Source organism: Tachypleus tridentatus, chromosome 12 (genome assembly GCF_004210375.1).
Source record: "Tachypleus tridentatus isolate NWPU-2018 chromosome 12, ASM421037v1, whole genome shotgun sequence".
NCBI classification, from domain to species: domain Eukaryota; kingdom Metazoa; phylum Arthropoda; class Merostomata; order Xiphosura; family Limulidae; genus Tachypleus; species Tachypleus tridentatus.
In genome coordinates this window covers 71,278,958-71,291,389 of record NC_134836.1, presented here as the reverse complement: position 1 = coordinate 71,291,389, position 12,432 = coordinate 71,278,958, and the positions used below count along the sequence as shown (strand labels likewise).

The window sequence follows — 12,432 nt, the reverse complement described above, 5'->3', positions numbered from 1 at the left end:
TAGTGACATTAACCGTAACATTATAACGCTCACATGGTTGAAAGAGAGAGGATGTTTGGTGTGACGGGAATTAAAAACGAAGAACAGACACAAGTTACATCTATCAAACCTACTTCATGATCTTAAGCGTAAATAATGAAACCAACTTCGTTAAATTAAGCCTATATACTCAAACTGGTGTTCTACAAATGTTTTTTAGATTAACATCTGTTGTGTTCGACCAGTGAAGTATCAAAAGAAAATTTAAGAAAACGAATATGTTTAAGAATTTCATTTTGATTGGTAACGAGAAATCAGTAACTTTGAAAGTGTTATTAAACTCACCTCTTTGTCATACGCAGCTCGTAATTTTCTAAATTCTTCATGGTGGTTAAAGTCCACTAAAATAAATAATAGTTGTTGCTGTTGACACACATTTTACTTCAACTGAAATATAGTGCCTTAAAGTATCTGTAATTCCATTTACTCTAAGATATTAAGCTTACAAGATTTATAGTAACGAAAACAGAAGAAGCAAATAGATCTATACTAACCACAACTAATTCTTGGATAATTCTTTAACCAACGGATAGTGCAATTGATTGTCTCTTTATATCGAACACACAGTTGAAAGAACAAGCATGTTCGATGATTTAGATTTGAATCAGCGGCTCACAGATTGTGAGTCAGTGGGCAGAGAAGAGATAATCCATTGTGCGATCTTTTGTTTCATTTTGTTAGCTCTAACTCTCCTAAAATATACTATAAACTCAAAATCTAAATGTTCTATCCATCTAAATGTTCGTAACAGACATTAGATTTATCTTATACTGAGAATGACTTTAATGTGACTATTTCGAAGAAAACTTACACGTTTCGGTCTCTTCTTTGTGCGTTGTTGTCAGCTTCGAATCCGGTTCTTGTATTTCCTCCGCACGGTTTCGCCTCAGTTGTTCTAATTGCGTTCCGCAATCGCCTAGATAAAAGAACAGTGTCTTTGATAGCTCTATATTTTCAAATTCTTATCGTTTTGCGATTTTTATAATCTAGTCCAACGTTTCGCATACTGTCGGGCGCGAGCAGATACGGTAGTGTCAATAGTGTAAGAATGCAAAATGAAGTTTTTTTATTATTTTTAATTAATAGAAATAATAAGAAAGTACAAAAACAGACAAATTTAATGTACATGCCTCGTCTCTTATTTCAGTCACAGTGGGGGAGGGAAGCAAAAGAAACTATATTTATTAAAGCAGGTTTGCTTGGTTTTGATATTTTCGCAACGCTACACGAGGGCTTTCTGCGCTAGTCATCCCTAATTCAGCAGTGTAAGACTAGAGAGATGGCAACTAGTCATCACCACCCACAGCCAAGTCTTGGGTTACTCTTTTACCAACGAATGGTGGGATTGAACATCAATTTATAACGCTCTATGGCTAAAATGGCAGGCATGTTTGATGTGACGGGGATTCGAACCCGCGACCCTCATATTACGAGTCGAGCTCCCTCACCACCTGTTCATATTATTGAACATATACACACGTCAAACTCTTATCCTATACATTCCGGAAACTAAATTTAAAATCTGTACACTCTGGCGACTAAAATCAAGATCTCTGTACTTTGTAAAATCAAAGATCTGAATTTCTGTAATATCCAGAAATGTAGAGTATAATAGTATTTGCAACACGTGAATAACATAAATCATGATATAATGGGCTTGAGGTAGGGCATGTCAGTGGCGTCTGCAGTGGAGGGGTCAAGAAGGGCATTTCCTCCCTGGAACATTAGAAACACAATTCTTTCTTTCTTCATTCAGCATATTTACATGAGTTTCTATTCATTTCACAATATCACCGCACCCTGGATAAATTTCTGCGGGCGTCTTTGAAGCGGGTGCTTCAGTTTCGTAATAATAACTTCATACAACGAAAATATTTAACCAACATACTTTGCTGAGCTCTCCATTCCAATAAAGTGCTTGAGTGGGACAACGCATCCAACTGAAAATAACAAAATGACAACGATTAACAATTAACAAGCATGTAAATAATAAATAATTAAGAAATTATTACAAAAATAATAACACATGTTAAATAATGTCACACGAATTCAAAAGTATAGAATTCACGGTACCTAATCTATTTCTTTTTTTATGGGGAGAGGTAATTTTTCGAATAGAACAGGTGAGAAATTTTATTATGCATTAAGCTAAGTTTTCAAACATAAAAACGAATAAACACTTAAATAATGGAAATTATTATTGTTGAATTATATTGCTAGTTTTGTTGCAACTCTTATCTACATCAAATAAAAATCTTACTGCTGGCTACATTCAACGAAACGACGGTTAATTGGCCAGTACACAGTTAACGAATAACTTTGACAGTGCTGTTGTTCGTTAGGTTTCAAGATTTGCACAAACATTAAAAAATACCATATATCAAATTCAAATAATGCAATATACCGTTTCAGGTATGTATAAGTGCAAAGTTTTTCTACTCAATTTAAAAGTATTCCCTTTAACTTATAGATATATTGATGATTTAATTATTATTAGTATTTATTTCCTTTAATTCGTAAGTTCTTACAATTTCTGTTTACTAGTGGAACCTCAGCAACAATGGTAAGTTTCTTTAAGCACATTATTATAAATGTTGTCATTTAAGCACTGTTTACTGGTAAAGCCTCAGTAACAATGGTAAGTTTCTTTAAGCACATTACGAGAAACGTTTGTAATTGTTGGCATTTGAGCACTGTTTACTGGTGGAGCCTTAGCAACAATGGTAAGTTTCTTTAAACACATTATTATAAATATTGTCATTTAAGCACTGTTTACTGGTGGAGTCTCGGTAACAATGGTGAGTTTCTTTAAGTACATTATTAGAAACGTTTGCAATTGTTGTCACTTAAGCACAGTTTGCTCGTGGAGCCTCAGCAACAATAGTAAGTTTCTTTAAGCACATTAGAAAAGTTTATAATTATTGCCGTTGCTCCACTCCTTATTATTATACTTCGTTTAGCACAATGTGAATTTATTATTAAATTGTTATAAAGATTTTTAAAGTTTAAACTTTAGACACGAGTTCGTAATTTCTTGTCTGCGTTTACGATTTTCCTTCTCGTGATAATAATGTTCCTTGATTTTGGTTTGAAAAATTATAATTCCTCAGTTACTTACATGCTGTAAAGTTCGTAATGAATAGACATATTTTACTTTTAAAAAATATACATTTTAGTTATGAGACTTAAAATGCTGGTTTTGATATATTTTGTGTTTTGATTTTTAATAAATATTATAAAATATTACAGTTACGATAGAAAGTGTTCCGTACCCTGTGTCCAGAGTAGTTTTTACTCATAACTTAAAAGTTTCAAGATTATATTATAAATATTATACTAACACACATCTACATAAATTTTATGTAAATTGAGCGACAAATAAACTGTTTATAAACAAATAACGAAACATAGGAGGGGCAGAAAGTGTTCATGCGTCTACTTTAATGGTCAGATGTGCAGCCTTTCAGGTGAATTACTTGGCGCAATCACTCCTCATAGCCCTCCATGACTGTTTGACAGTACGACTAGTATTTTCTTCCATTCTTCTTTACAGAAGGCCTCCAATTCTTGCAAGTTTTTCGGATGACGCTGATGAACCCTGGTCTTGAACTCATGCCAAACGTTTTCAATTGGGTTGAGATCGGGTGACTGCGATGGCCATACCAGAACGCTTGTATGGTTCCTCTGCAACTAGGATTGCACATATTTCGATGTGTGCTTAGGGCCATTGTCGTGCTGGAAGATCCAACGACGCCCAAGCCGCAAGTTCCGAGCATCATTCTTGATATAAGTGGCTAATTTTTCAACGTACTCTTCTCTTTTTCATGATTCCGTTGGCGCGGTGACGGCTGCCTACACCAGAAGAGCTGAAGAAACCCCATAGCATGATCCCCGTGTTTAAGTGTAGGGACGGTGTTCTTTGGAAGATTTCGTGCTCCCTTCTTACGGAAAATATAGCGAACATCATTGTGGCGGAAAAGTTCGATGTTAGTCTCGTCTGACCAAAGAATACTCTTCCAATAGGTAAAGGAATTATCTACATGCTTTCTTGCACATCTCAATCAGTTTATTTGTGGTTTAATTCACATAATAATTTATGTAGGTGTGTGTTAGTAAAATATTTGTAATATATTATACTTCTATTAGACTTATTGTGATACTTTTTAAGTTATGAGCAAAAAACTACTCGGGACGAAGGGTGTACGAACACTTTCTGTCGTAACTGGAGTTATGTTGAAAGAGAATAATATTCGTATAATACGTTCAAAAATGGTCACAGTAAAGGTAATCAGTTTTCTAAATGCAGGTAACTTTACACGTGGTTTGGGGTTCACCACGTTAATCACACACACATGCGTTTGAGACGGCATGACGAGAAGTTATTGAAAATCATTCCCACTATTGAGAGCCTATTTTAACACCGTATTCACTATATGGGAGGAGAGGTGTATATTATCTTGTTGGAAATTGTATAGTCCCCCATCCCCCTTGAACAACAATAGTTATAAACCTTGACCTATTAAATTTGATCACGTTGTTCAACAAGATATAAAGCTATTACGGAAACTGGAAAGCCAACTTCAGAGAAAAGTATAAATTTTAGCCTCGCCATAACGGCTCATAAAATGTCTCTAAGTTCGTTGTTGTTGTTTTGAAACAGCTCTTTTTTTCTTTCTTATTTTTGTCTTTATTTCTAGGATCATTTCATAAAATATTTCAAATGATTGACTTAAGGTTATCAGAATCTCAATAGCAATATTCTGCAAAGACAAAAATTCATATAATAATTCATATAATACTTTTGATTATATTAGTGATTATATAACACCAGCTATGAGGAGGGTGGGTGTGAATTACCTGTGGGAAATTATATTTTGGTGTTAAAAAATAATTTCTGGTATAGTATTATCTCCACTCTGTAAAGGTAAAAGGGTCAGTTAAGAAGCACTGCAGAATAACTAACTATCCAGAATGAACAGGTGCACTCTGAGATGAATAAAGCACATAATGGGGTATTTCTGGAACAGGTATGCTCTTTGCACAAAAAATTGGAAATTAAAGTAGTATGTGTGAAAAATGGATCATTAGGTGGAAGCGTTAGTCATGTATAAATGTAACTATAGTGAACTATATATTTTCTCACCCTCAACTGGACAGATTCTATAACTCATTTGTAACCACAAGATTGTGGATAGGGCATGTAGACCAATATATACACATGTATGCATATATACATACCAACAACCAACTGTAAGTGGAATACCATCATTGTTTGTTCTCTTGTCTTCTTGAGAGACAATCAGTCACACTTTGATGGTGTTACAGAACAGTTGCCATCTCCCTTTTTCATTTTGGGAGATTTTAACAGACACTCCCCTGTGGGGTAGTACCAATATGTACATGAGGGATTGTTTCATTGAAAATATGTTCTCAAATCACAACCTATCTCTCTTCAGTAGTGGTTCTTTTCCCTATTTCCATGCACCTAGTCATTCTTTTACTGCTGTTGACCTACGTATCTATCTGTTCCCCTTCACTTTTATTGGAGAGTTGACAATGGTAAGCAGAACAGTGAAACTACCCATTGTTTTGAGAGAGAATGGCTGTGGTCAGCGCCCTCTAGCTTGAGTGCCATGGTGAAAGTTGGACCAGGTTAACTGACTTTTTTTACCTCTTTTTTTGGAACTTGGTCCTGCAGTCGTTAGTCTTCCATCTGTTAACAACTGCATGGAGGCAGTAAGTAATTGCAGAATTCAAGCAGCTGCCAGCAGGTCAGCTCCACAATATTTCAATAAAAATTATTTTCTCATTGTTTAGTAAGAAGAGGTATCATCCAATTTTCACAACATCAGCAATTGGAAAAAGATTACAAAGAATGGTTTTGTAGCAGTATTGACATCATTGTTGTTTAATGAAAGGAGAGATCAAAATAAATCTGTATGTATGTCATATTGAAAGAAATAATAGTGTCTGTAACTGTTTGTTAACAACAGCTTAGCATTCTTATGTTAGTTCCTGTTAAACTATGTTGAAGCATACTAAATAACCCTATCCATCTGTTAACAGGATTAAAAATGATATATTTCTATATCAGTTCCTGTTGAACAAGTCAGAAATTGTGTTATCATCAAGATTAAAAGTGATGTAACATTGCCAGTTGCCTGTTGAAATGTCTATGAATATGTCAAACAGTTTCTTTCAAGATTAAACATTGGTTCATGTTGTACAATCTTGGAGTTAAACAGCTGACACCAAAACTAAACATTTGTTATTTTCAACAAATTTCAAACACAGTAAACAGCTGGTACAAAACCTAAACAAACTTGAGACACACAGTTGCCACTACTTCTAAGCATCACTTCCTGTTGAACAGAAGTAAAACATATTAAAAGCTGTTACCAAGAATTGTTAATTTCTTCTATACTCTTTGTGTTGAATTTCTTTAAACAGAGAATGAGATTGTCATTGAAAGGTTTGTAAAAGATGGTCTCATTTTGTTCTCTCTCAGCCTCTTAAATATACAGATCTTTTTAGACATCATTTCTGGCATTTCCACATCTACATTTGCTGCTAACATACATTAGAAATGTACTGAGAGCTCTTTTTTATTTACATTTTAATTCTTTCTATCCTTCTTGGTACAAACACTACCTTTAAGGGTCAATTCTTACATTTGAGATATCTAAACTCTGACATTACCCCATGAGAATTATCTCAACAATACCAATAAAAAGGCTAAACTTGCCACATTCTTTATTGCAAGCTGTCTCTGATCTAATGACAAACCACATAGTGACAGAGATCCTTTAGTCTTTACATACCTTCCTTCAACTAGTCAGAGTAGTCGAACTGTCCAATGCAACATTACTTTACTGACAAGAGAAAACACATCTCTCAACATTTTTATCACTCCACTTTCAGTTTCTTTCAAATGTAAAAGGAATTTCAAAGACTGTCCAGTATATTCCAAATTACAGACAGAATCAATCACCTTCACTTGTACAAACTGACAAAACTGGTCTGTGTTGGCGAGCTAATTGTCTTCCATGCGATTATATCACTAACTTATCGAATCTCTCCAGTTCTACCTTTCATGTAAAAGGCCAATTTAAATCATTGTGAATTATTTATTTATTTGCTTTACTAGATGTAAACATCTCTCACTTGTGTGCAATGACACCCTTAAACCCTCAGTTCTCAAACACCTTAACTTTCCAAATCACAATGGGATTGGCGACATGAGTGTACTGGTATTATAACATGATCCCAACAAAAAAGTATCATTGCAAAATCCAAGAACATAAACTTATATTTAACTAAATTTTAACACCACATAGAATTAATACATGTTTTTTAAAGTGATTATTATCTTCCTTGTATTTCACTTTTCCACTCCTGTTACCATGACATCATATACATATATTCCCTGATCAATATTCTTTTTATTATATAAAATCCTTTTTTTACTTATGGAAAAACGTTATTTACAGAGTGGTGAGAGCATCATACAGTTTTTTAAATATTTTTTCGTTTGTGTATGTTATAAATGAAACTAGTAATAAACTGTCAATGACATATATAATAGTTTATATTTTCTTTATACAAACAGACAAAGAAAGATAACAGCTCTTGCACATCAATTTAAAACACAAAAAATATTTGTTCTGAGATTTTTTTTCAAATAATTTATGAACAAGCTCATATAAATTAGTGACAGGTTATGATGGCTGTGGAATATTGTTTCCAGTGCAGTTAAACAGAATGAACAATTATCAGTGTTAGATTTTACTTCTTACAGCAGAGTTACTCTGGGTGTAATAATGTTTTCACCAATAAGTAATATGAAATTGAAAGTCCCCTTATTCATTTGTTTCTGCTATATAGTGCTAATCATAGTTCAGTATATATGTACCACTTACATATTGGATTTGTTTTCTTTTATATAACTTCTGTTTGTGTATGTATGTGGTTTATTAAGAAATTTCCAAATTTTAGTAATATGTTCACTGTTGCAATGAGAAAAATATACAGAGGATAATGTAATTAAAATAATGTATTCACCACGAACTGATTCATTGCTATTGTGATATAATGCACTTTGGAACTTAATTATTCATATATGTTTATATGAAATTTAATAGTCGAGTCACATTTATAAAAATAATTTATATGATCCCAGTGAATTAACTTGGAAAGTCCATCTAATTTACAAGATTTAAATTGGAAAACGGTTAGCAAAGTATACTGATGTTGTTTTTAAACTATTGTGATACACCAATTGCTTCCATAAATTCCAAATAAACTTTATCATAAACCTAATTTACAAGATTTAAATTGGAAAACAGTGAGCAAAGTATACTGATGTCTTTTATAAACTATTGTGATACACCAATTGCTTCCATAAATTCCAAATAAACTTTATCATAAACCTAATTTTGTGGGTGAACAATAAAATATTAGATATAACTGCATGTGTGTGAAAGTCAGCATCTGTGTGTGTAATCTTATAGAAGAAAATACATTTGTTTTTTATTCAGGACATTTACTTATCTTGCAACATTTTCAAATGCATTTGGGAACACAAACTCATACACATCAGAAAAAGCCTTGAATTAAGACAAATAATATTTTTGTTTTAAAATTTTTCTGATCATCTTTTCAGGTGAAATTAAGAGCATGGTCATTTCTACACACAACCAGAAAAAAATCGTTTCCATAAATCTAAAATGCAGAGATTATACAATTAATCTGAGAGTTACCAATGGGGGTCATCAAATCCATTAGTTGCATAAAGTTGGGTACACTATAAACCAAACATATGAGTAAACTGAGGATTTAGTACATTATAAACAAAAATTTAGAGTTTTAAGAGGGTTGAGTGCATTTTACTGAGAGAATTCTGAATAATCACTTCAAGAAATATTGCAATAACCACAGCAGATATAAGTAGTATTTGAAAGGAATGTAAGTGAAGGACATTTATAACTTGTTTGGTGTCATAGGAACTACAATCCTACCAAAAAATGGTCACTTTTAGAAAGGTTATTTAACACCCCTTTTCTACACACAATTTTGACATTGGAAAACAAAGGAATACATGTACAGATCAACTTGGAACGTCAAAACCATCCAAAAAGAGACCTGAAAAAAGTTATACCCCTCACCCATGGTACAGAAAGTGCAGCATCTTGCAACAGATGAGAAAACATCAACATGGATGTCAGTCAGTAACAAAATGCATCTTCATCAGAATGTAACATAATAAAAGAGTATGCCCATCTCAAAAGTGCCAGAAGCCACATATATACACGCTATTTCACAATAAATCCATTCAATCATTGCATATCTAAAACATCTGGAGACAAACAATGACATAACAGTCAAATCATCCATAGATCAGACTGATGGAGAATTATCATCCTTATACACTGAGATTGATTAAGGAAAGCAGACAACGAGTAGTGGTGTATTCTTTACACAACTGTCTTACAATAGAAATTTTTCCAATAGGAACTATGTTTGACCATCAGACATTATTTGACTGTAACAATATTGTGATGTATTCAACCTCTCTATATTAAGATAATTGTTTTATTCTAGTTCGAGATCATCCTTTATTGTTAGAGGCTAACATATAAAATTAATAAATACTACTCACATTCTGTACAGATCCTGGCCTAGCATAATGGTAAAATCCCTCAACTGGCCAAGTCTGATCCACTTTCGCTTTCGAAGCTCGGTGATTGTTTCTGCATAAAGAATTTACATCAGATCAAAAATTTGTCTAAGGTTTTTTAACATCGTTTTGTCTAGAAATTCTTCATACACTACTCAGTTACTACATTATTTAATATAGAGTGAGAACTTTCTCGGTTTACTCAGGTTAACTTGGTGTGTGTGTGTGGGGTATCATTTGACAACACACGTATACTTTGACGAATTGTATAGGTTAATATCAATACACTAAGGTCTTTTTAAGATTGTTTCTGATACAAAACTGAAATTCTTTATCTTGAATTCTCTACCATTACAGTGACATGTCATGGAATCCACAGCACGAGAAACCGAATTTTCGATACCCGTAATGACCATGGTGTAGCTTGGTGCCTAATTCTAAACAAACAGTCTTGAATTGTAAGTGTACATTCTGTGTGCTGTATTTTTGTGTGTATTTAACATTGTTAAAATGTCTATCAGAATAAGAACAAGTATCTCATCATATATTGCATAAACATTTCAGAATTATTTAACTTACACTTGATAATTTATCAGAAACGAACATTTTCATAAACTACCTGAAGTAGCACAGCCTCACCATTCGAATATTAAAATTATTCAAGGTATTAAATCATTCAGGTTTCGTCATTTTTCATGTGTTAGTAACAGCTGATTTTGATATATTATATATATATTGCTTGTGCAGTAACCGATTATTATTCAGCTTGAATGCAAACTTCAGAAGATACTTTCGTAGATTTTTTTAAAGTAGAAACCTGTTTTCTTATATATTTAATGATCCTTCCTCACTTTTTTTCTATTATTATGGATTGTCAGGTTCATGGGACTGAATACTCTGTAGTTGGTGATGAATTTGAACAATAAATGGACAAAACAATATTCAATCATTTTAAGAATAACATATTCCAAACAAGTCAAATGAATGTAAACCCACACATATGACAAAATCTTGGTTCAATGTTGTGTATCACAATTGTTTATAAAGCTTCAAATAATTCTCATTTCACTTAAAGCATTCGTACACGCTTGTTTAATTCAGTTGCGAGTTCAAATCACCATCCTACCAAACATGCTTGTCCTTTCAGCTGTAGGGAGCATCACAAAGTCGTGGTCAATCCCACTAAGCATTGGATAAAAGAGTAGACCAAGAACTTAGAAACTGAAATTAGACTTCTTTTGTTTACATAGAATCTGTCAAACCACTGTAATGTCAAAAATATGTTGTTTCAAAAGGTAATCATTTATATAATCATGTTAACTAAACAACACAATAGTTGTGCTTGAACTCAACATTAAAGCCAATATACCATCAGGGAGGAAGTTGCCATTCAAAAGTATTCTTCAACACACCATACACGTTAAGGGGTTGACTGTCACTCTTATAACAAGCCCATACATTAAAGTTTAAAAATAATATGTGGCTCCAATGTAGCATTGTTTCTAGAAGGTTCCTAGATTAATTTATGAATAAAAGTGTCTTGAACAGTTTTCAAAAAACCTGTGTCCCTAACGGATTGATTCTAGTCTTTCCCGATCTATATGCCTGAAATTAAATCATCTATAATTATGATATCATTAACTCTTTCAGCATGGGTTCGATCACGAAGACTGACCTTATAACCATTTCGTTCAGCTTATAGTGTTCATGCTATAATTTTTTATTTATTATGTATATGTTTACCAAAGTTTCATATTAACAGTAAATATTACAAGACTTACGTCCTCAAAAGTTTCACTGTTCTTAAGTGTTTTCTTATAGCAAAGCCACATTGGGCTATCCGCTGAGTCAACCGAGAGGAATCGAATCCCTGGGATTAGCGTTGTAAATTCGTAAACTGGCCGCTGTACCAATGGGAAACTTATAAAACTGACCTTCAGAAAATGATCTGTCTCGGCTGTGTTTTAGTAAATCAACACTTTTATTACTGTTGGCAAATAAATTCTTAAACTTTGTTGTTTTTTAAACATAGAACAGTAAATAAAAAGGGTGTGAGGCGAGCTTAGAAAAGTCCGCATTAATTAAGACAAGAAAAAGCCCAGAAAGAAGTAACCCGTTTCGTAATGGAAAGTAAATATCTCGAGGCTGAACAAGACTATACCAAAGCCAGGAAATAAAATAGGCCAAAAGAAATAGATTTTAGACTCAACTTCAGTTGACAAAGGCAAAATGAGAACTCTGAATTCAGTCGGCATATTAAGATTCCACAAGTTAATGAAAATGAAGTTGATAAATATTTAGAACATTTGGAGAAAGTTGCTTAAATCATGGACTAGCCTACCGAAAATGGCCTTTATTGCTGCAGTGTTTTGACTGGTAAACAGACAGTCAGATGTGGCTTTGCTATGAGAAAACGCACACACACAAGGAGCTCATGCTGCTCTCTTTCTAGAAGATTGCACAGATTATGATAATACTAAAACAGTTATCCTGTAAGTATATGACCTAGTTCCAGAATCTCATCGGCAAAAGTTTCGAGGTTACTACAATCATGATGGTCAAACTCAAATGCAATTCGCCCATGAAAAAGAGGTTTATTTTGATAAGTGTTGTAATTCTATGCATACTGACAAAGTTTTGGTAAATTAAGTCAATTATGTTTAATTTAGGAATTTAAATGCTGTACAAGTTTCCACAAAAATATTTTATTTCTACAA

General features: G+C 33.2%; 1 long non-coding RNA gene across 1 annotated transcript; it reads right to left on the bottom strand.

Moving 5' to 3' along the window:
* Positions 1 to 338: 338 nt before the first annotated feature.
* On the bottom strand, positions 339 to 12,170 carry LOC143235315 (uncharacterized). The gene is made up of 5 exons (XR_013019023.1): positions 12,057 to 12,170; positions 9,698 to 9,788; positions 1,928 to 1,979; positions 851 to 955; positions 339 to 380 (listed from the first exon to the last, which is right to left on the bottom strand). It is a non-coding gene; the product is annotated as an uncharacterized LOC143235315 (long non-coding RNA).
* Between the last annotated feature and the right edge of the window lie 262 nt (positions 12,171 to 12,432).